At 42.4% G+C, this 27,822-nt stretch overlaps 1 long non-coding RNA gene across 1 annotated transcript; it reads left to right on the forward strand.

Moving 5' to 3' along the window:
* Nucleotides 1-2,371: 2,371 nt before the first annotated feature.
* LOC107810811 (uncharacterized) lies at nt 2,372-3,271 on the forward strand. The gene is made up of 2 exons (XR_001653730.2): nt 2,372-2,780; nt 3,004-3,271. It is a non-coding gene; the product is annotated as an uncharacterized LOC107810811 (long non-coding RNA).
* Nucleotides 3,272-27,822: the final 24,551 nt, after the last annotated feature.

Consider the following 27,822-nt stretch of genomic DNA (forward strand, 5'->3'; position numbering starts at 1 on the left):
ACGCGAACGCAAAGGCCAAAAGGTCTGACCCATCGCGAACATGATAGGTCTATTGCGAACGCGTAGCTTTAAATAGCCCAGTTATTTTAAGTTTCAAAAACAGAATGCAAACGGGATTTCTCAAAATTTTGCAAAACTTCTTCTTCTCCAAAGCTCCAAGACGATCCTTGAAGCACTTTTTCGCCAAAACTTCGTGGGTAAGTAATCTCCAACTCGTTTTCTTCCATTTTCCTCAACATCAAATGAATTTCTAGGCCTAAAACATATGATTAAGGGTAGAAAATTAGGGATTTGGGTAGAGTTAGGGCTTTTTTTTCTTGATTTAGACCTCGTTTTGGGGTCGGATTTGAAAATAAATTATATATTCGAGCTCGTGGATGAATGGATAATTTGATTTTGGTCCGAACCTCGTATTTTGACCAAGCGTGCCCGGGGTCAATTTTTGGGATTTTGGGAAGCTATAATTAGGCATTGGATTCGAATTGTTTAGCATTTATTGATGTTATGAAGTCATTTGTGTATAGAGACAATAGATTTGGAGCCTAATTCGAGAGAAAACACGGTAATTGAGGATTGAATTAGCCGTGGAAGTTCGAGGTAAGTGTTTGGTCTAACCTTAGGTTGAGGGATTAGGAGTTGAGTCCTATTTTCTATGTGATAATTGTTGAGTACGACGTATAGGCATGGTGACGAGTATCTATACGTTGATGTATAGCATGACCGTGAGTCTTTATGTTGTTAATATCCTAATTTTGTTGTGTCTTTCATGCCTTAGTGATGATTTCTTTATGTTCTGAAAAGCTTGTGAAAGAAATTATGACTTTTGAAATTTGAGGAGCATTGGCTCGAGTTATATTACAAAGTGTGAAAGTATATGAGATGATTGAACCCTTTGGAGCATTGGCTCAAATGGTAAAGTGAGTTATGAAGTAACCGTGAAGGAAAGAGAAAGAGTTATTATATTGTTCCCTTGCCGGGATGTTTGTTGCTTTGTTGATTATCTCCTTTGCCGGGATGCTGAGATTATTGATATTGTTCCCTTGCCGGGATTTAACTGTTTAATTGTGTTCCATTTCCGGGATTTCTATTGTTATTTGTTTACTCCCTTGCCCCTTTGTTTGTGATTGTTGTTTGGTTGAGGAAGAGCGTTGAAGCACGAAGGTTGATGCCGTGCATTGTTTGCTATGGTGAGGAAAGAGTGTAAAGCATGAAGGGTAATGTCGTGCCGTACGATGTACCATTCCGTACCGATTATCATTGACTATATGGTGAGGAACGAGAGTAAAAGCACAAAGGGTGATGTCGTGCAAATTGTTGGTTTCTGATTCTTGATGATATTCTAGTTATGTTGTTACTTTTCTTACCTGGTGCTTTCTATTCGGAACCGTTTCCCCCCTCACACACACACAACATGTTTTCCCCTTCCCACATTTACTGGTTATTTCTGCATTTTCCTTTCCGCTGTATATATTTAAATTGCACAGGTTTATTTGGTAGTCTGGTCCTAGCCTCGTCACTACTTCGCCGAGGTTAGGCTAGACACTTACCAGCACATGGGGTCGGTTGTGCTGATACTACACTCTACACTGTGTGCAGATCCCGGAGCAGCTTACGGACACTAGTTGGAGGGCTTCCTTCAGTCCACCCGGAGACCCAAGGTAGACCTGAAGGCGTTCGCGGGCTCTGGCATCTCCCTCTATCTCTATTCCCTGTTTCATTTTCTTTCGTTCAGAAACAGTTTATTGTATTTTCTTCAGGCCTTGTTTGTAGTGACTCTTAGACAGTCTGTGACACTGTGCCACCAGGTTTTGGGTATTGAGGTTTTGAAAGTTGTAATAGACGTAGTCTTGAGTTATAAAAAAAAAATTGTTGACTTCCACTTATTTATTTAATTCCGCTATTTTCATATTATCGATGGTAATTGAAAAAAAAGTAATTTGTTCATGAAAAAGGTAGTTAAGGGTTGGCTTTCCTAGCTCTCAATTGTATTATTAAATAAAAAAATCAAAATATTTGCTATTGTTATATTTTTATCTTTTAGTTTGAAAATTTGTAATTTCTTTACATTAGCTTTAAGTTAATTTATTATGTTTATGTTTCAAATAAATAATTAATATGATTTTACAAATTAGATTTTAGTTTAGTATTTTAATTAATTTATTAGTTTAAAATCAAGAAATAGATGAAAAAACAAATAACAAAAAGGGGGAAACCTTTATTAAGCACGAAATTGAGCCAAACATTTTAGAAGCCAAAATTTTATCCCCCCCCCCCAACCTAGCCTAGATCGGGTTTGACCCGCCCCACTTCCCCAAACATAAGCTTTATATTAAAAACAAAAGACCAAATCCTAATCTATACCCCCAAACGGCGCCTCCCCCCAGCTCTGATTCTGCCTCGCCCAAGTTCACCCAAACTCGTCTGAGTTTCAGACGAGTTCTTCCCCCAAACTCATCGCACATGGTCCCCTCCTTTCGTCTCTCTAACGTGGCATAACCGTTTCTGACCGAATATTTTCAGCTTCACCACATTCTCATGCGCTTTTGATTTCTTGGGACGAATTTCGGGTAAATGGGAGCGATTGAATGCGAGAAATCACATCCACACCTTCCATTTGTCGGTTTTTGTTCTATGTGAGATTTTTTGTGGCGTTTTCGGATTTAGGAGGAATATTTGGTGATTTCTTGGAGAAAGGGCAGAAGCTTCGAGAGTTGAGTATATATAGTGGGGTTTTCAGAGATTTTGGGCTGGGGACAGATTTTCGGAGAAAATTTTGAGAGGTAAAAGTTCTAGGGCTAGGTCGAATTTCAGATTTTCCTTCAGAATTTCTAGAGTATCTCTTGAAAAATATAGAAACTTCAGTTTTTCTTTTATTTGGATACAGAAAAAAACAAAAAAATAAAAATAAGGTTTGCTTCCTCTGTTTCAATTTTGAAATTTTGGTTGAAAAATGGAGTTCAACTGAGGTATTGGGAGTTTGATTGACTTGAATTGCCATTGCAGTCCTGCTACTGGTTCGTGTTATCTTACTTTGAATTGCTGTTATTTTCTTGCTGGGATTTTGGATTCAAAGCTTTGTAGTCAACCTCACATCTATTATCAAAAGAAAGGTTTGATTTTAGGTTTATCTCTTTACTCCCTCTTAACTTGTTCTGGCATTGATCGAAATATGCTGATAGTTGAAATTTTGTTAGATTTAGAATGTTTATGAGCTGGTTTATGTGAAACCAGTCTGTGATGCAATTTTTGTCGTGAATTCTGTTGTTTTTCATTGGTTTTGGCAAATTTTTTTTACTCAATTGGTTCTGTTTGCTACTGATTCTTTCTTTGAAGTAGTTTAATTACTTCAAGTCATAAATCTGTAGAGCAACATTGTGTTAGGATTTGAAAGAAAAAGAATTAAGGTCTCGTCGTCACTATTCTAATTTATCGCCTTAATTAAGTTCTTCGGCAAAAATGGACAGCTTCAAGTTTTTGTTATAGATGCAGTTCGTTATTTGAAGTCTTCTGTTTTGAAATTAATTTCTGGATCTCTACTATGCTTCTTTGAAAAACTATTTCCTTTTAGTATTAAATTGGGTCCAACTTTAGTTTGAAGTCAATACAACGTTTCAGCCAACTGATTTCCTGGGAGTAAAAAATAATTTTCCATGGGTCATGTTTTATCTTATTTGGTTGATTTAGTTCGAAGCCTTTCTGACTCATTTAGGTGCTAGAAGTTTTATGCTCTGCTGCATCTCCGGCCCAGTCAAGCTCACAATTATTGATTTAAGTCGATTTCCATTACGATACATCAGTTGCTATCCTCTGTTAAGATATGTACCTTCTATTGATCACATTTTGAGGTCGACAGGTCAAAATTGGATTGTTGCTCGATATAGATGGCGTTTCCATAATCCTTCTACTCCTCCTCTTCAAATCCATTTTCAATTCTTTAGCTTCCTCTACATACACTCCTGCAATTCTAATCTCTGTCAAATTACAACTTCTTATTCATCAAAGAGAGAGTTATAAAGAAATGGACGTTGTGGCATTTGCTCCTAGAAAGGTTATCTTTGTTTAGGAGAGGATGGTTGCTGGTTAAAGAATTCTATTTTGTGCATTTTGGGATGCTTATCTACTTGAATTCATCATTTTTGTCCTTTTGGGTGCAAATTCGCCTTGAATGATATTGGCTCTCGGAGAGTGGGAAAAGGCCGAGCCCGTTAGTAATTAATTTATTCACATCCTTTAAGAAGTAGGCTTGGTCAAATGCATAAAATAAGAACTTAAAACGAAATGGAGCATGAAATGAGTTTTATTTATTTATTTATCCTAGTTTTGTTTTACTTTTCATAAACATGTTATTAAGCTTTAGGCGCGATTAATACATCATCACGACTATGGTAAGGTTCCCGTGACGTAGTTGTGATATATAATTTCCAAATTAGGGTGTACATTTCATGTGACCCAACATCAATTTCCAATAATGTTAAATAAAATAAGCGTGTCGTGAACCGCGGGTGCATTTCATGATACGATGTGTTTTCAAAAAACAAATCATGAATTTTCCTAAAAACATTAAAAGCAGCTAGAAAGTGAAAATGCACGAAGGTTTAAAATGTGTTATTGACCAGATAATTAGGCCAATAGTAATAGTTGAGCGACCGTGCTAAAATCACAAAACTCGTGAATGCCTAACACCTTCTCCCGGGTTAACAAAATTCCTTACCTAAATTTCTGTGTTTCGCTGACTGTAAAACAGAGTCAAACTTTCCTCGATTCGGGATTTTAAACCGGTGACTTGGGACATCATAAATTATCCCAAGTGGTGACTCTGAATTTGATATAAATAATCCTGTTTCGATTTTTGTCACTTTAATTGGAAAAACTCCCTTATACCCTTTACGGGTAGAAAAAGGAGGTGTGGCAAGATGAAGATGGAACACTATACATGAGAACATTCAATGGACCATTGGCAGTATGTTTAGGGCTGGGGGACACCGATTGTGTTTTACGGGAGGTCCATGAAGGCACTTGTTGGAACCACTCCGGCGCCGAATCTTTGATTCACAAAATCATTAGAGCAAGGTACTACTAGGATAGCATGGAAAAAGACATCAAGGAGTTTGTTCAAAAATGTGATAAATGTCAAAGTTTTGCATCGATGATCCACCAGCCCGAAGAACAACTTCATTCAGTCATGTCGTCATGGCCATTCATGAAATGGGGGATGGATATCGTTGGCCCTCTGCCATCGGCCCCAAGTAAGGCTAAATTCATTTTGTTTATGACTGACTACGTTTCTAAATGGTTGAAAACACAAGCCTTCGAAAAGGTCAGAGAAAAAGAAGTTATAGACTTCATCTGGGATCACATCATGTGCCGGTTCGGGATACCTGCCGAAATTATATACGACAACAGAAAGCAATTCATCGGCAGCAAGGTCACGAGGTTTCTTGAGGAAGATAAAATAAAAGTTATCTCACCATATCACCGAAGTGGAAACGGACAGGCCGAGTCGACAAACAAAAGTATCATCCAGAATCTAAAGAAAAGATTAAACAATGCCAAGGGAAAATGGAGAGAGATTCTACCCAAGGTTCTTTGGGCATATCGAACAACATCAAAGTCCAACGCGGGGGCAACCCCATTCTCCTTAGTATATGACTCTGAGGCATTGATTCTGGTCAAAGTCGGGGAACCCAGTGCCAGGTTTCAACACACAACAGAAGAATCAAATCATGAGGCTATGAATACTAGCCTCGAACTATTGGATGAACAACGAGAAGCTGCAGTTGTTCGGATGGCTGCACAAAAGCAAAGAATTGAGAGATATTATAATAGAAGAGCCAACCTTCACCACTTCGGAATCGGGGACTTAGTTCTAAGGAAAGTCACCCTCAATACTTGATACCCAAACGAAGGGAAACTAGGCCCAAATTGGGAAGGACCATATCGAGTCCTCAGTATCATCGGAAAGGGATCTTAAAAACTTGGCACAATGAAGGGCGAACAATTGCCAAACAATTGGAATGTGTCAGTCCTCAAACAGTATTATTGCTCAGGCATGACTTTTCCCCTTTTCCATTTGTGTTTGATACTAACTTATTGCATGTGTTCGATCGAAGATGTCGAGAAAAATCTTCAACATGAAAACCTTAGGTTTTAAAGCACATGTTGTACTCTATTTCCCTTAGATCAGTTTTTATCCCAAATGGGTTTTTTCGGCGAGGTTTTTAATGAGGCAACAACTATATGCTACTTGAGGAAAATTCAACAGTATCCAAGGCTTCTTTTCAATCAACCTCGAATACTGGGAGGAATCACCCTCGGAGGTTATAGTTACGAGGAAAATACTTCATATCAAATGCTCTTGATAGGGAAACTTTGTAATGAGCCACACGGTCGAATGAACCGTATCCAAATAGATTAGTCGAGCCCCGATGTGTGATGATCCGAAAGGTCATCACTTATTTTAGAAACAAATCATGTCTTCTGAGGCCTTAAAACCTCCTTTTTACCTTACCCCGATTTGTGTGTGCAGTCCGGGCGCATAGCCGGAAAGCCATTATGTGAAAATCTGTGAAAAATAATAAAATTTTCCTTTAAAATGAATTTAAGTTGACTTCGGTCAATATTTTGAGTAAACGGACCCGAACCCATGATTTGACGGTCTCGGAAGGTCCGTAGGAAAATATGGGACTGGGGCATATGCCCGAAATCAAATTCCGAGGTCCCAAGCCCGAGAAATGAATTTTTAAAGAAAATTATTTTCTTGAATATGTGTGAGTTTTTGGAAATGAAATATGTTTGGAATTTGATGGTATCGGGCCCATATTTTGGTTCTGGAGCCCGGTACAGGTCTTATGTAGTTTATGTCGAGCCTATAAAATTTGGTAAAAAACGGTGGTCATATGACGTGATTCGGAACCTTAGTTGTAAAATTTAAAACTTTGAAAGTTCTTGAGATTTTATTTGATTTTGATGTTAAATTCATAGTTGTTGATGTTATTTTGGTGATTTGATCGCACGAGCAAGTCCGTATGATATTTTTAGGTTAATGTGCATGTTTGGTTTGGAGCCCCGAGGGCTCGTGTGAATTTTAGATAGGCTACAGAATGAAATTTGCACTTAGAAAATTGCTGGTATATTGCAGGTATGCAGGCTTCGCAAAGGCGAATATTGATCGAAAATGCGAAGATGGCTTGGGCAGGCCTTGCTCGCAATTGCGACCACTTGATTGCAAATGCGAATGGGGCCAAAGTCGCAAATGCGAAGCTTAGTGAATATTTCTTGTGTCGCAATTGCAACATGTTCTTCGCAATTGCGAAGATAGCAGGTCCTGAAGGGGTTCTCAATTGCATACCCTGGTCGCAATTGCGACATCTGCGACCTGCAAATTCACAACTTAGCCGAAAATCTTCCATTTATCAAACTCTTTCAAAACATAAACTCCCTTGGGAAATTTTCCAAAGACAACTTCTCTTCCAAATCGATTGTAAGTCATTTCAAACTCGTTTTCTTTAATCTATAACATCTTTTCACATTATTTCAACTCAAAATCAATGATTTTCATGGGGAAAATTGGGTGTTTTGGGTAGAACCTAGGTTTTTCAAATTTTGGAGATTTTGACCTTGATTTGAGGTCCAATTTCAAAACAAATTATATATTTGGGTTCGTTGGGGAATGGATAATCGGGTTTTGGTTCGAACCTCGGGTTTTGACCATGTGGGTCCGGGGGTAATTTTTGACTTTTTGGGAAAAACTTTAGAAAACCTATTTTCATTCATAGGAGTTGATTCATTTAGCATTTGTTGATATAGTTTAGTAACTTGTGGCTAGATATGAGCGAATTAGTGGTGGGATCAAAAGGTGAAGCGATAGTTGAGACTTGAATTGTGTTCGTGGAATCTAGGTAAGTGTCTGGTCTAACCTTAGCTTGAGGGATTAGGAGTTGTGTCCTATTTGCTATGTGATATTTGTTGAGTACAACGTATAGGCATGGTGATGAGTATCTATACGTTGGTGTCAAGCATGCCCGTGAGTCTTATTCTATGACTAATGTGACTCCGTTTGTATTGTTCATGCCTTAAGTGATGGCTTCTATTGTTGAGCAAATCATATGGAAGTAATAGTGATATTTGAACATTGAGGAGCGTTGGCTCAAGTTGTAATGAGTTGTGGAAGCATAATTACCAATTGAATCTTATAGAGCATTGGCTCGAGTTGTGAAGTGAGTTGTGAAGTAAAAGTGAAAAAGAGAAGAGAATTATTATATTGTCTCTCTGCCGGGATGTTGTTGCTTTTAATGCTATCTCCCTTGCCGGGATGTTGATGGTTTGGATATTATTCCCTTGCTGGGATTTGACTGTTGAACTATTGTTCCCTTGCCGGGATTCATTTGTAATTTTATTTATTTCCTTGACCTTATTATTTGCTATTGTTGTTTGGGTGAGGAAGAGTGTTAAAGCACGAAGGGTGATGTCGTGCATTGTTTTGGTGAGAGAGTGTTAAAGCACGAAGGGTGATATCGTGTATGATTTTGTGAGGAAGAGTGTAAAAGCACGAAGGGTGCTGCCGTGCCACACGATGTACAATTTTGTGCCGATTATATTAATTTTATGGTGAGGACGAGAGTAAAAGCACGAAGGGTAATGCCGTGCAGATTATATTGATTCTTATGGTGGGGAAGAGAGTAAAAGCACAGCACAGGTTTATTTGGTAGTCTGGTCCTAGCCTCGTCACTACTTCACCGAGGTTAGGCTAGGCACTTACCAGCACATGGGGTCAGTTGTGCTAATACTACACTCTGCACTGTGTGCAGATCCCGGAGCAGCAGCATTCGGACCTTAGCTTGGGTGGCTGCCTTCAGTCCAGTCGGAGATTCTGAGGTAGTCCTTCAGACATCTGCAGGCCTAGGCATCTTCTCCTATCCTTTTAGTCTATTTCTTTTACATAATTCAGAGACAGTGTTGTAATAAATCTTTTAGACTTTTATTTGTAGTATTCCTAGACACTCTGTGGAATTGTGATACCAGTCTAGGGTAGTTTTTGTATGGATTGGTATGGCATCTTTCTTAATTAGCACATTTCAGTCTTCCGCTTGTTAGATTTCCGTTGTTTATCACTTGTTGGTTATTAATTGTAAAAGGACTAAAATGGGAAAAGGTAAATAATTTGAATGGTTGGCTTGCCTAGCTTTCACTAGTAGGCGCCATCACGACTCCCGATGGTGGAAAATCCGAGTCGTGACAAATTGGTATCAGAGCTCTAGGTTACATAGGTCTCACAATTCACAGACAACCTTAGTAGAGTCTGAGGGATCGGTATGGAGACATCTGTATTTATCCCCTAGAGGCTACATAGTTAGGAAAAACTTCACATCTTTCCTTCCTGTCGTGCGGTTTGGTTTCTCAATGCTAATTGAATTGCTACTCTATTCTTTCATAGATGGCGAGAACATTCTTCCTCATCCACTTATCAGCAGCCCGAGCCCCCAGCAGTAGCTCCCACGAGGGGCAAAAGGCAAGGCCGAGGCTGTGTTAGAGGCTGAGGTAGGGGCAGAGCTCAGCCTAAAGCAGCAACACCAGTGGTGGAGCCTCGGGTTGAGTTTGATGATGAGGTTCTGGCCCAAGCAGTTTCGGTGGGCCCAGCTCAGGTCCTAGAGGGGTTCATTGCTACCCCAGTACTCCAGGATGCTCTGGTCCGTCTAGTGGGCCTTATGGAGAGTGTCACCCGGGCAGGCTTGCTTCTTGCAGCACCAGCCGTCTCTCAGGCTGGAGGAGGAGCCCAGACTCCTGCTACTCACACTCCAGAGTAGATGGCTCCCCAGTTTCAGACTCCAGCAACTCAGCCAGTTGGAGCAGTTCAGCCGGGTGTGGTAGCTTATACCGGTAATGGAATAGTTATGTCTGTTGATGCCTTGTTGAGATTGGACAGGTTCACCAAGCTCTTCACTACCACTTTTAGCGGTGCATCTTCTGAGGATCCCCGGGATTATTTAGATAGCTATCACGAGGTTCTTAGGAACATGGGGATAATGGAGACAAATATGGTTGACTTTGCTACTTTTCGTTTATCTGGATCCGCTAAGACTTGGTGGAGGGATTATTGTTTGGTTAGACCAGTTGGGTCACCAGCTTTGACTTGGGAGCAGTTTTCTCAGCTATTTCTGGAGAAGTTTCTTCCTGTCACTCAGAGAGAGATCTATCGGAGGCAGTTTGAACGTCTTCAGCAGGGTTCTATGACTGTTACTCAGTACGAGACCAGGTTTATTGATTTGGCTCATCATGCTCTTCTTATACTCCCTACTGAGAGAGAGAGTGAGGAGGTTCATTGAGGGACTTATTCAGCCTGTTCGACTTCATATGGCTAAGGAGACGGGAAGTGAGATTTCTTTTCAGGAGGCAGCCACTGTGGCTAAGAGAGTTGAGATGGTTCTATCACAAATAGGTGGTCAGGGGTCTGACAAGAGGCCTCGTCATTCAGGCAGAATCAGTAGTACCTCATCTGGAAGCAGGGATTCGTAAGGTAGAGGTCATCCTCCTAGGCCTTTTCAGTCAGCACTTCAGGTTTCTCACGGCGCTTCAGGTGGCTATGGTTCTCATATGCAGTATTCTGATCAACAGTCCTGTGGTGCACCACCAGCTCCTATCAGTGCACCGCCGCTCCAGAGTTTTCGGGGCGGTCGTCAAGGTTAGTAGTCTCAGCAGTCGAGGGCTTGTTATACTTATAGTGATATGGGTCACACTGCTAGGTTTTTCCCTCGAGCATCGAGCATCTCTCAACATCAGGGTTCCCATGCCATGGTTCAGGCACCGAGTGTTCCACAACCTGCTCAGCCAACTAGAGGTGGAGGTAGAGGTTCTAGAGGTGGAGGTCGAGGTGTTAGAGGTGGAGGTCAGGTAGCTAGAGGTGGAGGCCAGCCAGCAGCAGGCCTTCCCAAAGATGTACTTCAGGGTGGTGGGGCCCAACCCTGATGTTATGCTCTTCCAGCCAGGCCTGAGGCTGAGGCTTCCGATATAGTTATCACAAGTACGGTTCTGGTCTGTAGTAGAGATGCTTCGGTTCTATTTGATCCAGGATCTATGTACTCCTATGTGTCATCCTATTTTGCACCGTATCAGGTTATGCCTAGTGATTCTTTGACTGCTCTTGTATATGTGTCTACACCGGTGGGTGATTCTATTATGGTAGATCGAGTTCATTGTTCATGTATAGTTGTGATCGGAGGTCTTGAGACTCATGTAGATTTGTTACTTCTAGACATGGTTGATTTCGATGTCATATTGGGGATGGACTGGTTATCACCTTACCACGCTATCTTGGACTGTCATGCCAAGACTGTGACCTTAGCCTTGCCTGGTGTACCTTGTTTAGAGTGGAGAGGGACTCCTGGTCATTCTGCCTGTAGTGTTATCTCATATATGAAGGCTCGGTGTATGGTCGAGAAGGGGGTTTTGGCCTATTTGGCATATGTTCATAATTTTAGTGCCGAGGTTCCTTCTATTGATTTTGTGCCTGTTGTTCGTGAGTTTCCTAAGGTATTTCCTTCAGACCTGCTGGGTATGCCACCTGACAGGGATATTGACTTCTGCATTGATTTGGCTCTGGGCACTCAACCCATTTCTATTCCACTGTATCGTATGGCCCTGCCTGAGTTGAAAGAGTTGAAGGAACAGTTGCAAGACTTGCTTGAAAAAGGTTTTATCAGACCTAGTGTTTCGCCTTGGGGTGCGCCGGTGTTGTTTGTTAAGAAGAAGGACAGATCGATGAGAATGTGTATAGATTATCGATAGTTGAACAATGTTACAATCAAGAATAAGTATCTATGTCGAGGATTGATGATTTGTTTGATCAGCTTCAGGGTGCCAAGGTATTTTCGAAGATTGATTTGAGATCTGGCTACCATCAGTTGAGGATTAGGGCATCCGATGTCCCTAAGACTGCTTTCCGCACTCAGTACGGGCATTATAAGTTCTTGGTGATGTCATTCGGGTTAACAAATGCCCCAGCATCTTTTATGGATTTGATGAACCAAGTGTTCAAGACTTACTTGGATTCGTTCGTGATAGTCTTCATTGATGATATTTTGATATATTCCCGTAGCCGGGAAGAGCATGAGCAGCATCTGAGAGTGGTCCTCCAAACTTTTTGAGATAGTCAGTTGTATGCGAAGTTTTTTAAGTGTGAGTTCTGGTTGAGTTCAGTTGCATTCTTGGGTCATGTTGTATCAGTAGAGGGTATTTAGGTAGATCCGAAAAAGATAGAGGCAGTCAAGAATTGGCCTAGACTAGCATCAGCTACAGAGATCCGGAGTTTCTTGGGATTGGCAGACTACTATTGTCGATTTGTGGAGGGGTTTTCATTTATTGCAGCCCCAATGATCAGGTTGACCCAGAAGGGTGCCTAGTTTAGGTGGTCGGACGAGTGTGAGGCGAGCTTTCAGAAGCTCAAGACAGCTTTGACTACAGTGCCGGTGTTGGTATTGCCTACAGGTTCAGGGCCTTATACAGTTTATTGTGATGCATCTCGCATTGGACTTGGTACGGTGTTGATGCAGGATGCAAGGTCATTGTCTATGCTTCACGGCAGTTGAAGATTCATGAGAAGAACTATCTGGTTCATGATTTGGAGTTAGCAGCCATTGTCCACGCATTGAACATTTGGAGGCGTTATCTATGCGGCGTGTCATGTGAGGTGTTCACGGATCACAAGAGCCTGTAGTACTTGTTCAAGCAGAAAGATCTAAATTTGAGGTAGAGAAGGTGGTTGGAGCTGTTGAAAGATTATGATATCACCATCTTATATCATCCGGGAAAGCCAATGTGGTGGCTGATGCTTTGAGTGGGAAGTCAACCAGTATGGGCAGTCTTGCTTATATTCCAGTCGGTGAGAGACCTCTTGCTTTTGATGTTCAGGCTTTGGCCAATCAGTTCATGAGGTTAGATGTTTCTGACCCCAGCCGTGTGTTAGCTAGCACAGTTATTGATTGCTGCCAACTCGATGCTACACTAAGGTAGGAAGAGTCGCAATAGCTTTTACCCGATATGAAGGTGGGGATCGATTTCCTCAGGGAGTTAGTAGTGGAGTTGGATTGTCTGTCTAGCTTAGAGATATGTTTGTACTCCTAATGTCACTTCAAAATTTTTTGGGTTTTCGAATTATAACTATTTTTATAAAACTATTGATTAACACTAAATTATGCTACGAGAATATTGCTAAGTTGTATCTAATGGGAAGAAGGGCACTAGGGTCGTGACACTACCTAGGTGGCTAATTGACGGGTAGATGTTACTAAGGTTCGATTGACATAATTGGGGCTTATGCTATAACCGTTGCACAATTTTACCCACTCTCACACCTCTCGGTAGAGAAAGTGATTTTGCCCAATTGACTCTCTCGAGACCAAATGGGTAGGCAAATTAGACCAAGCAACTAGGGTTCAAGTAGGGTAATTACTCTCTCGAGGTTTAACCCGTTAATTGGGACTATCATTTCTCATGAGTCCATCCCAATTCTTTGTTGGGTCAATTTTGAGGTCATAGACTCTCTTTCTCAAGAAGAGTTAAACCCACAAAGCTTGAATCAGTGTTTGCAACCACCAATTCTAGATTAAAATATAAAATCAACCCAAATAGCCAACACCCATAGTCAATCCAACATTAGATGACAACACCCATCAATTACCCATACTAGGGTTGAGCCACAACCCTAGCTGATGGGTTTAGCTACTCATGCTTGAAGAAGAAAATAAAGAAATAGATGAAGAACTAAGCATATTAATTAATTGCTAAAATTAAACTACAAGAAACTATTGTAAATGTAAAGTAAAAGTGCCAAAAATGGCTACAAAAACCTAAAAATGGTAAAATGTTCTATTTATACTTGGCTGAAAAAACTGGACAAAAATGCCCCTTCGGAGTCAGTGCGGGCCGCACTAAATGAACCGCGGCCTCACTGGGCTCTTTGACTTTGACTTTTGCTTCTCTGAACTTGGACTCCGCAGCCCACGTAGAATGGACTGCGGCTGTAGAGGGAGATGGCGCGTCACGCGTAGAATGGACCGCGGCCACGGAGGGAGATGGCGCGTCACGCGTAGAATGGACTGCGGTCCGCGAAATCACGACCGCGGACCGCATGGCATTGGCTTTAAAAACTTTCATCTCTCTAAATCTCATAACCGCGGACCGTACAAATGGGTAATGCGGCCGCGGAGCCTTCACCGCGGACCGCAAGATGTGTACCATGGCCGCGCTTCTTCTAGCCTGATTTACCAACTCTCTGAACCACCTAGTGCGGCCGCATGTCCGCACTGGGCCTTCTTTCCTTAGATTTCTTGGTTTTTTTATACTTGAGCAGGTTTCACTCCTTTTTTTAGCTGATCTTTGACATTTCGTCACTTTGTCAATCAAACCTGCAATCAAGCACAATTTGTGAGCCTTTTAGGACTATTTTGTAACAATATATGATCAAAGCATAGGCAAGTAGGGGCATAAAACATGTTAAAATCCTAACTTATCAACTCCCTATACTTAAACCTTTGCTTGTCCTCAAGCAAACAAAATAAAACTCACCCCTTAAAGGAAAATCCAAGTAATTCTAGTTGTCCTAGAGTAACCTTAACAAGCATCAATTGGGACTAACAATTGCCCTCAATACGAATGGATCATTAACAAAATTTAAACTTTGAAAAACTATGGATCAAGTGTGACACAAGAGCATCAAGAATTGACTCATTACATCAAAGAACTCTCTCAATTACTTTGGTCGTTGTGGAATCCAAACTCACACATCCTCAACTCTCCCTAAGGAAAACCTCACCTTTTAGAGTATAAGCACACAAACCAAGGTTAATGGGAATTCACTCGTCTCTCTCAAGGAAAGGTCACAAGTCTGGCTCTAAGTACCATATGCTTGACCCTTATATAAGTATCCACTAATGCGAGCGTCATCCAACCCAAGATCATATAGTGCTTTTGTGGAGTCAATGTGAAGGCTTTTGGTTCCGGGTAGGAAAAGTTATTGGTCTATATAGGTTCCATCTTCCCTTAAGCACTTCTTTTGATTCATTTTGGCACAATTCTCTTTGACTCTTTGAGCATTTCACTTCTTTTCAAGGGTTTAGAGAGATACATTGTCACTCTTTCTTATGCAATTCAAAGCATTTCTCCTTTTTCTACTTTTTCCACACCTTTTTCACTTTTGTTTTTCTTGAATCCCGTTTTATTCTTTGCACATTGGGCTTTTTTTCTTTCTTTTTCATTGCCTTCCTTTCCTTTTGCTTTTGTACCTTTTACCATTTTGTTTCCTTTCTTGTCTCTCCCCCCAAACTTAGACTTTTGCCATTACTCAAGGGACGATTTGGGTGCCAAGAGAGGGTATAATTTAGAACGGGTATAGGCTTGTAGCATTGGTTCTTGAAAGAAAAAGGTTTAAGGCTCAAAAGGGTTAGCTAGGGATTATATCATTGGTAGGCTATGGAATTGTTCGACTATTATTTGGATCAAGGAGAGCCTATAATCACTTCTCAAGTCGAATTTCACTCAAAATTTCGCCTCAACAAACATTCAGGGCAAGTTCTAGACCATTGGCTCGGGACTTGGACTCACAATTCGATTTCTCACCACACACACTCAAGGATTGCTAAAGATATAGAGTCGGGGCCCACAACAACCTTAGACACGATTGAGCATACAATAGTCCCGAAAGACCACATGATGTTTGTTTGGTCAAAACAAGATTCTCAAGGTCACTACTTTCACCATCCTAAACACAACCACTTGTCTTTGACCATGGGATCAAAGGCAAATGTTTTAGGACCAAGTGAAGCTTTGCTTGAGGTACCCTTAACTATAAACTATTAAAAACAAAAGAAAAATCAAAAATGGACTCAAACCCTTAAGAAGGTTGTCACGCCATCCATCATCAGGAAGAGCCACCCAGTTCGCACAATACTCCACCTTTGGAAAGAACCGTGGCATTAAGAAAACCAAGGGCTTATCGAAAGCGCCAAAAACGAAACAACAAGGCTGCGAGCCTATCCACTAAGCTAAAAATGAAAAATTTGTATGAAAATAGAAAATAGAATAAATATTTACAATAGGGGATTAGAATATACAACAGGGGATGAATATATACAAAAATGTAACTTTATATACAAACCGAAGAAAAGATAAAAAGTGCGATAAAAGTAACTATATGTAAAGTTATATACAGACCAAATAGAAAATCAACAGAAACATAAACTAAGTCAATTAATATATATAATCATCCAGGTAAAAGGTAGGGCGCACCCCCACAAATGAAAGCTGGCATTGTCCCCAATGCCACCTAAACAAATAAGCATCGAAAATCAAGATGAAAGGATATAGGAGCTCCCTAAGCCTCGTCTGTATGCATGGGAACATGAGTGGTCCCCGGGTCCTCTGTATGTACAGGAACCTCATACTGGTTCCCGGTCTCCTGTTGCTCAGCTGCTAGGACTGGGGCCTGGACTTGTACGGGTTGAATATCAGGAACATCTTGTGGCTGACTGGAGGAAGCCTCTGGTGGGTCCACCAACTGTATGATCGCCTCATCTGCACTAGGGAGCTTCCACTTCTTCTTTGGAAGTTACTGTGTCTGATCCTACTGTGGCTCTGCTACTGGTGCTGCTGTTGGGGCTGGATCCTCGAATAGCAAGTCTAAAGGCAGCTGATCTGCCTTGAGTTTGTCAACATCCTCCCTCAGCGCCTTCACAGATTCCTTGGAAGCTCGTGTTTTGCGCAGCTTCTGGTGCTCCCTGGCAAGCTCCTTTAGGGCCTTGCCATGAGAATCCACTGCCTTAGCCAAGGTAGCCTGAGAATCAAGGATCTTTTGCTGATTAGCAAGAATCTCCTTAAGTGAATCCTAGATAGACTGGGGCACCTGCACTGGCTGTGGTGCCGACTGAGCCGCAATGGTAGAAGACAAGGTGGACAACTTGGATGACGCGGTCGCCATCAGTTGTTCAAGCTATGAAGTGTCTGGCTCAACTAGTGGGCGGTGATAGGATGGACTCGGGAAGATAGAATCCACGGGCCAGCTGAAGTAGAGGGACCAGAAGTAGTGGAAGGTCCGGGAGGCATGTCAGTAACTGTGGAGGTAGGCTCAGTGGAGGGCTCTACCGCAACCGGCTCTTCAAACTGGCCGGTTGGGGCAGAAGCAGGTGGCTTGTAATTTTTATCCTTGGGGTTGTCTGACCCTTTCAAACTGTACCATGAAAACAGAGCCACAGGTTTGACCTTGATGTCAAAAGGTCTCTTCTCCACCTTCAGGTCCCGGAAATACATAGTGAGGGTGTTGGGAAAAGGGTAATTCCGGTCATGCTCAACCCCCACTGCAGAAATGATGTGGGACATCACATTGCCCATGTTGATAGGATATTCCGCCATAATAGAAGTAACAAAAATAGCTCGAGCAAGTGGAATAGTCTGATCATGGGTAGTGGGGTCGAGCTGACTGCACACAAAAGTCAACCACCCTCTAGCCTCAAAGTTATAGGTTCTCCGAAGTATTTTGGCCCCTGCTTGCAACCACTCTAGAACCGTACTCGGGATTGCCAAGTATGAAGCTAACCGCGGACGAACCTCCTCACCCATTGCCAACTTTTCATTGTAAAGGGACTCATCTTCATCATTGAACCCCAGGTATTCATTTAGTTCCTTCCCGGTAAATACCACATTTTTATTTCGCACTTTGGTCACCTTAGTGCCCTTCAAAATGTGGGCCACATTGGTATAAAACTCCTTGACCATTTGCTCATTCACCTTCACACAATTATCTTTAAAGAACTCCCAACCCACTCGAGCTCGAAACTGTCTATATACATTAGGGTGAGGGGTAGAAGGTCTTTGTCAATGAAACTCCTTTCGAGAATCAACTTTCGTGTCGGCCACCATTCCCTAAACTTGTGGAACGCCATCTGGCTGACGAATCTATCTTCCCAAATAGTGGGATTTCTAGTTCGGTCAACACCCCCAACCTGAGGCACACCACCCCCGGGTAACTCCCCATCTCCCTCATCACCTCTAGTACCCTCTCCAGATATTGACGTTGTGGGAGAGGTAGAGTATTCATCCCTACTACCTGCCACTGAGCCCTCAGACCACCCAGAAGAAATGTTGATTGAAGCTCGAGCATCGGGGGAAGAGGAAGGAGTGTATCTATGTATGGCGTTCTCTGGATATGGGATGTATAGAGGGACTGAATCTGAAGAGATCTCCTGGGGGGCTCGTACTCACTCCCCGAGTTGTCAATGGCTCTATCAGTCGCTTTAATTGCTTTCCTCATGTCCTTTATGTTTTTTCTATCCTGGGGAGTGAGTTTTACCATCCTTTTCTTCCCTCCCCGGGAGGAACTACCTCGACCGGGTTGTTTCGAGCCTTTGCTTCTTTGTTTGACCATTATCTGCAAGCATACACATCTAACATGGTTAATATCAGCACAGGCAGTTAAACAAGTGTTGAAATTGAATTGCAGATAGCAGATTAAATGTTGCAGAAATAGTTGTAGAATAGAGCATCGCGGCCCGCACAAACAGGAGTGCGGCCACACTGGGGGCACCGCGGACCGCATAAAAGCAACCACGGTCCGCACTGAGATGAGGTCTATAACACCACCTCTCTGAATCCAACCACCGCGGCCCGCACAAAAAATTATCATGGCCGCGGTGGGCCAGTACGGACCGCATAAAGTGCAATGTGGTCGCGCTGGGCATAGGTTCAATTTCAGTCACTTGGGCACTGCGGTCCACGCAAAATGGCAATACGGACCGCGTCAAGGCACCGCGGTCCGCGCAAAATGGCAATGCGGACCGCGTCAGGGCACCTCGAACCGCACAAAGACGACCGCGGGCCGTGGAGAGTATATTGCACAGGCACTAAGTTAGGGTTTCCAATTTTTGCAATTTTGTTCAAGTTTTTACCTACTTTGTCCCTACTCAAATTACCCAATCATTATGCAAATTAAGCACCCCAGAACTAATACTTATACCAACCTATGCTAACAAAAATAGAGAAAACAGGACGGAAAAGAAGTTATAGGCTAATTGTAATAAAATAAAAACAAAATTAATCAATTAAACGAACAAGGAATGAGTGAAATATTACCAGATGTGAAGATGAAATGCAATTAGTCAGTCTAAGCAAGAATTACGATCACAAGAGGGTATGAACAGTAGCTTTTAGATCTCTGAGTGTTAAAATTTCGAAAAGTGTAAATGGTGACCCGTGAGCTCTATTTATAGAACATGATGTGGGACCCAGTCTTACCTACCAGCGCGGGCTGCACAAAACCGACCACGCTAGATTTGTTCAAATGAAGCTTGAGTAGGCCACCTCTGCGGTCCGCACAAACCAGACCACGGCCGCTGAGGTCCACCGTGGACCGCACTAAATGGAATGCGGCCGCGATGGCAAACTTCAAAGAGCACCACTTTTGACCATCACCAGTGCGGACCGCACAAAGTGCAATGTGGCCGCACTGGCAATCTTCAGAGACTATTCAACTTTTTTCAAACTACTTTGCACTGCATCAACTCAATCCCTGCAACATCTCACAATCAGTTATCTCAAAAATCAAACCTACACTACCAAGAAAACACAGAAAACAACAAAAAGAAAAAGATATGGGTTGCCTCCCAAAAAGAGCCTGAGCCTGATTTAACATCGCGGCATGACGCATGTTACCAGCACATACTTTAGATGGAGAAGTGCCACCACGTGGCTATCATCAAATTTCCCAAAATAATGTTTGACCCGATGTCCATTGACTCTGAATACTTCACCATTCTTGTTCCTTAGATCAAGAGCACAAAATGGGGTCACGAACACAACTTCAAAAGGCCCACTCCACTTTGACTTGAGCTTACCCGGAAATAGACGTAACCGGGAATTGAACAAGAGAACCATATCTCCAACCTTGAACTCCTTACCCCGAGCATATTTTTTGTGAAGGTACTTCATTTTGTCCTTGTACAAGGAAGAGCTGGAGTAGGCAAGGAATCTAAACTCATCGAGCTCATTAAGTTGTTAAAACCGAAGATTTGACGCAACATCCCATTCTAAGTTCAACTTCCTCAAGGCCCACATGGACTTGTGCTCTAATTCTACTGGAAGATGGCAAGCTTTCCCAAACACCAACCGATATGGAGACATACCAAGCGGAGTTTTGTAAGCCGTCTGATAAGCCCAAAGAGCGTCATCCAACTTTTTTGACCAATTAGTCCTATTAGCATTGATAGTTTTAGACAAGATACTCTTAATTTCTCTGTTGGAGACTTCCACTTGGCCACTAGCTTGAGGATGATAGGGGGCCGAAACCTTATGATTGACATCGTACTTAGAAAGCAACGTGTCGAAAGCCTTGTTGCAAAAGTGAGACCCTCCATCACTAATGATAGCACGAGGAGTGCCAAACCTTGTGAAGATGTTCTTTTTAAGAAATGCAACAACACTCTGGGCTTCATTATTAGGCAAAGTCACGTCTTCAACGCACTTTGAGACATAATCGACTGCCACAAGAATGTAAGTATTCCCACAAGAGCTATCAAATGGACCCATGAAATCAATGCCCCAAACATCAAATATATCCACTTCAAGAATCGTATTGAGGGGCATCTCATCCCTTTTTGAAATTTCACCTGCTCTTTGGCACTCATCACATCTCTTCACCAAATTACCCACATCTTTGAACAAGGTGGGCTAATAGAATCCACAAGTAAGAACCTTCAAGGCGGTCCTCACCCCGCCATGGTGGCCACCATAGGGTGAAGAATGGCAAGCCTCTAGGATACTCAATTGTTCTTCCTCTGGGACACATCTACGAATCACACCATCCATGTAAATCTTGAACAAGTATGGCTCATCCCAATAAAAATCCAAACTATCCCGCATGAGCTTCTTCCTTTGGTTAGAAGAGAGCTCACACGGGATTATTCCGATCACAAGGTAATCGGTAACATCGGCAAACCATAGCATATCCTTCATTGACACCGCAAGGAGTTGTTCGTCGGGAAATAAATCATTGATCTCAAGGCCATCACGAGGCCTCCCCTAATCCTCCAAATGGGACAAGTGGTCCGCCACTTGATTCTCACTACCCTTCCGGTCAATAATTTCTAGATCAAACTCTTGAAGAAGTAACACCCATCTCATCAATCTCGCCTTGGAGTCTTTCTTGGTCATCAAATACCTAAGGGAGGCATAATCGGTGTGCATTATAACTTTGGCCCCTATAAGGTAAGGTCGAAACTTTTCCATAGCAAACACAATAGCCAATAATTCTTTCTCAGTGACTGTATAGTTTCTTTGAGCCTCATTCATGGTCTTACTTGCGTAGTACACCGAATGAAACATCTTGTTGATTTTTTGGCCCAAAACAGCCCCAACCGCAATGTCACTAGCATCACACATGAGCTCGAAATGTAAGATCCAATTTGGTGCGGTGATGATTGGGGTAGAGGTCAACTTGAGCTTGAGTAGCTCGAATGCTTGCATACAACTCTCATCGAACAAGAACTTTGCATCTTTCTCGAGCAACTTGCACAAAGGGTATACCACTTTAGAAAAATCCTTTATGAACCTCCGGTAAAAACCCGCGTACCCAAGGAAACTCCTTACCCCTTTGACAGAAGTAGGGGGAGGGAGCCTTGAAATAACCTCAATCTTGGCCTTATCAACTTCAATTCCTCGCTTCGAGATCTTGTGACCCAACACTATACCTTCTTCTACCATAAAATGACATTTTTCCAATTGAGAACAAGGTTGGTGTCTTCATATCGGCTCAACACTCTATCCAAGTTTACCAAGCACTCCTCAAAAGAATCCCCAACCACGCTAAAGTCATCCATGAAGACCTCCAAGATATCCTCCACCATATCGATGAAAATAGCCATCATGCAACGTTGGAAGGTCGCCGGAGCATTACACAATCCAAATGGCATTCTAGATAAAGTGAATCTGCCATAAGGACATGTAAAGGTGGTCTTCTCTTGGTCCTCTGGGGCAATTAGACTTTGATTGTACCCCGAGTAACCATCTAGAAAGCAATAGAAAGCTCGGCCCACAAAATGATCAAGCATTTGGTCAAGGAATGGCAATGGAAAATGATCTTTTCTAGTCACCTTGTTCAGCTTTCAGTAATCCATACAAACTCTCCACCCGGTGACCGTTCTAGTAGGAATGAGCTCATTGTTGTCATTGATCACCACGGTCATACCACCCTTCTTCGGCACATATTGCACCGGAGAAGTCCACGAACTATCAGAAATAGGATAAACCACCCCAACATCTAGCCACTTGATAACCTTTTTCTTCACCACCTCTTGCATCGCCTCATTTAGTCTTCTTTGATTCTCCAAGGAAGTCTTTGCATCCTCCTCCAAGATGATTTTGTGCATGCAAAATGCGGGGTTTATTCCCCGAATATCAGCTAGAGTCCATACGATTGCCCTTTTCCACTTTTGAAGAACTGCCAAGGTGGCCTCAACCTGCATGTTAGTAAGGCAATAAGAAAGAATAACAGGTAAAGTAGAATTTGAACCCAAGATTTCATACCTGAGGTATGGAGGAAGTGGCTTCAACTACAACACTGGTGGCTCCTCAATCGATGGCTTTGTTGGTGGCATTTTGCAGTTTTCAAGATCCAAAGATAGCCTCCTAGGCTCATATGATATGTACCCATACCATGCAATGCATTCACGCACTCCACTCTACTAATATCATCATTGACATCCATATTAAGAAGCACAGCCTCAAGGAGATCTTCAACATGAATCATGGAACTTGTGTCATCTACTATCACAGCTGTGACAATGTCCACAAATGAACACACCTCCGTGCTATTGGGTTGTCTCATTGATTTGCAACATGGAATACCACCTTCTCATCCCCCACTTAGAAATTCAGCTCACCCGCTTCAACATCAACCAATGCCTTCCCCATATCTAGGAAAGGTCTACCAAGAATAATCAGCACTTCAAAGTCCACCTCACAATCTAATAAGACAAAGTCGGCCAGCAATATAAACTTATCCACTCGGACAAGTACATCATCAATTATGCCCAAAGGTCGCTTCATCGATCGATACACCATTTGAAGTCTCATTGAGGTAGGTTGAGGTTTTCCAATTCCCAAAGTCTTGAAGACCGAGTACGGCATCAAATTTATGCTAGCCCCCAAGTCACAAAAGGCCTTGGCAAAATCTGCACTTCTGATAGTACAAGGGATAGTAAAAGTTCCGGGATCCTCAAGCTTGGGTGCCATTGAATGCACTATGGCACTCACTTGATGAGTCATTTTAATTGTTTCATACTCCATCGACCTCTTCTTTGTTACCAAATCTTTCATGAACTTAGCATACCCCGGCATTTTCTCAAATGCCTCCACCAAAGGCACATTGATTGTGAGGCTCGTCGTCATGTCAATGAACTTTTTGAATTGATTGTCACTCTTTTACTTTGCTAACCTTTGAGGATAAGGTGGAGGTGGCCTAGGCAAAGGTGTCTTGGCCTTTGGTACAACCGGCTCGGGCATGTCAATCACGTGTTCCCTAGACGGGTTCACGGCATCTTGAGTCTCTACCTCGATTTCATCATCAATATCAATCCGCACATCATTGTTCACATTTTGATTAACCACATCATCAACAATAAAAGGTACATCATCATCCCACAATCAACATCTTCATCCACAACTTGTTTTTGCTTTGAGTCATTCACATCACCGCCTCTCCCACTTCTTGTTGTAACTGCCATCACATGATTATTATTTCCACCCTTCGGGTTCACTACCGTATCACTTGGTACAGCACCCTTGGGACGAGTATTCAACACTTGAGAGATTTGGCCTAATTGCACCTCCAAGTTCCGGATAGATGTATTATGAGAAGCCAATTGGGCATCGGAATCTTGGTTCTTTTTCATCATTTGCTCGAACATGCTTTCAATTCTTCCCATATCACCTCTGGAAGAACTAGGACCTTGAGAGGGGAAAGGCGGTGGATTGCTCGGTTGTTGATACATTGGGGGCCGTTAAAAGCCCATCCCCCTGTTGCCTTGGTTTCCATTGTTGTTCCATCCGCCTTGATTGTTGTTGTTGCCCCTATTATTGTTATTACCATTCCAATTCCCTTGGTTGCTTTAATTACCCCAATTGTTGTTTTGGTTGTTATTATTCTAATCGTCACCACCTTGTTGTTGATTGTTGTTATTCCAATTACCTCCGCCTTGTTGTTGATTCCCCCAATTTCCTTGAGGACTCCATTGTTGATTCGAAGAGTTGCCTCTGTTCCCTTGGTAGTTATTGACATATTGGACCTCTTCTTTTTGATCATCATAGCACTCATTTGAATAACCACCACCATCATTGTTGTTGTCATATTGTTCACAATTACCTTGGGGTTGTTGCCCTCTTTGCCTCCTTTTCAACATAAAAACACCTTCCATTGCATTTACTTGGCACGGGTTTTGGACTTGTTGCAATTGCGCCCTTGCCAATTGATTCATAGTTGTTGTAAGCTCGGCAATAGCTTGGCCATGATCATGCAATTCCTTGTGCAAATGGATGACCGTGGGGTCACCTTGGGGCACATTTGCTCGGCTTTTCCATGCCGAAGAGGTGTCAGCCATTTCATCAAGTACATCACATGCTTCTTGGTAAGAAAGTTTCATAAAGTTCCCTCCGGCCAATTGGTTCACAATGCATTGATTCGTGGTGCTTATGCCCCGATAAAAGGTTTGTTGAATCATAGCCTCAGTCATGTCGTTATTAGGGCACTCTTTCACCATTGTTTTATATCTTCCCATATCTTGTGCAAAGGTTCCATTGGCTCTTGCTTGAAGGCTAGAATTTCATCTCGAAGAGCCGCCATATGACATGGAGAAAAGAACTTGGCAATAAATTTGTCCGCCAATTCATCCCATGTTGTAATAGAATGATTGGGGAGCCTTTCTAACCAATCCAATGCTTTACCCCGAAGAGAGAACGAGAAAAGCCTCAATCTCAACGCATCCTCGGACACATTTGTCTGCTTGCTACCCCAGCATGTATCCACGAACTCCTTCAAGTGCTTGTAGGCATTTTGATCGGAGGCGCCCGTGAAATACCCTCTTTGCTCGAGCAAGGTCAACATAACATTTGTGATTTGAAAGTTCCCCGCCTGGATTCGGGAAGGAACAATAGCACTGGAGTATTCTTGATTTCGTAAAACTCTGGGAGCCACTCTCGGCGGTTGTGGAGGAGGGTCTGGAATATTGTTGTTCTCATTTGCATTTACATTGGCATTTTGGCCTCTCCGTGGAACTTGAGGTAAGACCTCATCTTGTTCTAGATCCTATACCTCCTCCCCCACTATCACATTGTCAAGAGGGTCATTTGCATTAAGAGCCATTTGTACCTGATTGATCGACACAAACAAAATTAGTAAACAAGAAGGAAAGAGAAGAAAAACACAAAACTAAATAAACAGATAGTAAACACTGTAAGCTCCCTGACAACGGCGCCAAAAAGTGATCTTTGCCAACTCGACGCTATACTAAGGTAGGAAGAGCGGGTCACAATAGCTTTTACCCGATATGAGGGTCGGGATCGATTTTCTCAGGGAGCTAGTAGTGGAGTTGGTTGTTTGTCTAGCCTAGAGATGTGTTTGTACTCCTAATGTCACTTCAAACATTTTTGGGTTTTCAAATTATAACTATTTTTATAAAACTATTGATTAACACTAAATTGTGCTACGAGAATATTGCTAAGTTGTATCTAATGGGAAGAAGGGCACTAGGGTCGTGACACTACCTAGGTGGCTAATTGGCGGGTAGATGTTACTAAGGTTCGATTGACATAATTGGGGCTTATGCTATAACCATTGCACAATTTTACCCACTCTCACACCTCTCGGTAGAAAAAGTGATTTTGCCCAATTGACTCTCTCGAGACCAAATAGGTAGGCAAATTAGACCAAGCAACTAGGGTTCAGGTAGGGTAATTAATCTTTCGAGGTTTAACCCGTTAATTGGGACTATCATTTCTCAAGAGTCCATCCTAATTCCTTGTTTGGTCAATTTTGAGGTCATAGACTCTCTTTCTCAAGAAGAGTTAAACCCACAAAGCTTGAATCAGTGTTTGCAACCAACAATTCTAGATTAAAACATAAAATCAACCCAAATAGCCAACACCCATAGTCAATCCAACATTAGATGACAACACCCATCAATTACCCACACTAGGGTTGAGCCACAACCCTAACTAATGGGTTTAGCTACTCATGCTTGAAGAAGAAAATAAAGAAATAGATGAAGAACTAAGCATATTAATTAATTGCTAAAATTAAACTATAAGAATCTATTGTAAATGTAAAGTAAAAGTGCCAAAAATGGCTACAAAATTCGTTCTCAAGAGATCAGCCATTGTCTAATATATCTGATAACCTAAAAAATAGTAAAATGTTCTATTTATACTAGGCTGGAAAAACTGGACAAAAATGCCCATGCGGGGTCAGTGCGGGCCGCACTAAATGAACCGTGGCCGCACTAGGCTCTTTGACTTTGACTTTTGCTTCTCTGATCTTGGACTCCGCGGCCCGCGTAGAATGGACCGCGGCTGCGGAGGGAGATGGCGGGTCACGCGTAGAATGGACCGTGGCCACGGAGGGAGATGGCTCGATCCGCGAAATCACGATGGCGGACCGCATGGCATTGGCTTTAAAAACTTTCATCTCTCTGAATCTCATGACCGCGGACCGCACAAACGAGTAGTGCGGCCGCGGAGCCTTCACCGCGGACCGCGAGATGTGTACCACGGTCGTGCTTCTTCTGGCCTGATTTACCAACTCTCTTAACTACCTAGTGCGGCCGCATTCAACTTTGTGTGGTCCACACTTGGCCTTCTTTCCTTAGATTTCTTGGTTTTTTTATACTTGAGCAGGTTTCACTCCTTTTTTTGAGACGATCTTTGACATTTTGTCACTTTGTCGAACAAACCTGCAATCAAGCACAACTTTAGAGCCTTTTAGGACTATTTTTTAACAATATATGATCAAAGCATAGGCAAGTAAGGGCATAAAACATGTTGAAATCCTAACTTATCAGTCGCTCGTTCTTCATTATTGGAGCATATTCGAGATCGGCAGTATGATGATCCTCATTTGTGTGTCCTTAGGTACACGGTACAGAATAGAGGTGCCAAGCAGGTTACATTAGGAGATGATGGAGTTTTGAGGTTGCAGGGTCGAGTTTGTGTGCCTAATGTGGATGGGCTCTGGGAGTTGATTTTAGAGAGGCCTATAGTTTCTGGTACTCTATTCATCTGGGCGCTGCTAAGATGTATCAGGATTTGCGACAGCATTATTGGTGGAGGAGAATGAAGAAGGACATTGTTGCATATGTGGCTCGATGTTTGAATTGTCAGCAGGTTAAGTACAAGCATCAGAGGCCTGGTGGTTTGTTCCAGAAGATTGAGATTCCTGAGTGGAAGTGGGAGAGTTTCATTATGGACTTCGTTGTTGGACTCCCACGGACTCAGAGGAAGTTCGATGCAGTGTGGGTTATTGTCGATAGGCTGACCAAGTTAGCACATTTCATTCATGTGGCAGTCTCCTATTCTTCCGAGAGGTTAGCTGAGATCTACATCCGGGAGATTGTTTGTCTTCATGGTATGCCTGTGTCTATCATTTCGGATCGAGGTACGCAGTTTACCTTACATTTCTTGAGAGCAGTTCAATAGGAGTTGGGCACACGGGGTTGAGTTGAGCACAGTGTTTCATCCTTAGACGGACGGGAAGTTCGAGCGGACTATTCAGATTTTGAAGGATATGCTCCGAGCTTA

This window comes from Nicotiana tabacum, chromosome 8 (assembly GCF_000715075.1).
Source record: "Nicotiana tabacum cultivar K326 chromosome 8, ASM71507v2, whole genome shotgun sequence".
Lineage (NCBI taxonomy): Eukaryota > Viridiplantae > Streptophyta > Magnoliopsida > Solanales > Solanaceae > Nicotiana > Nicotiana tabacum.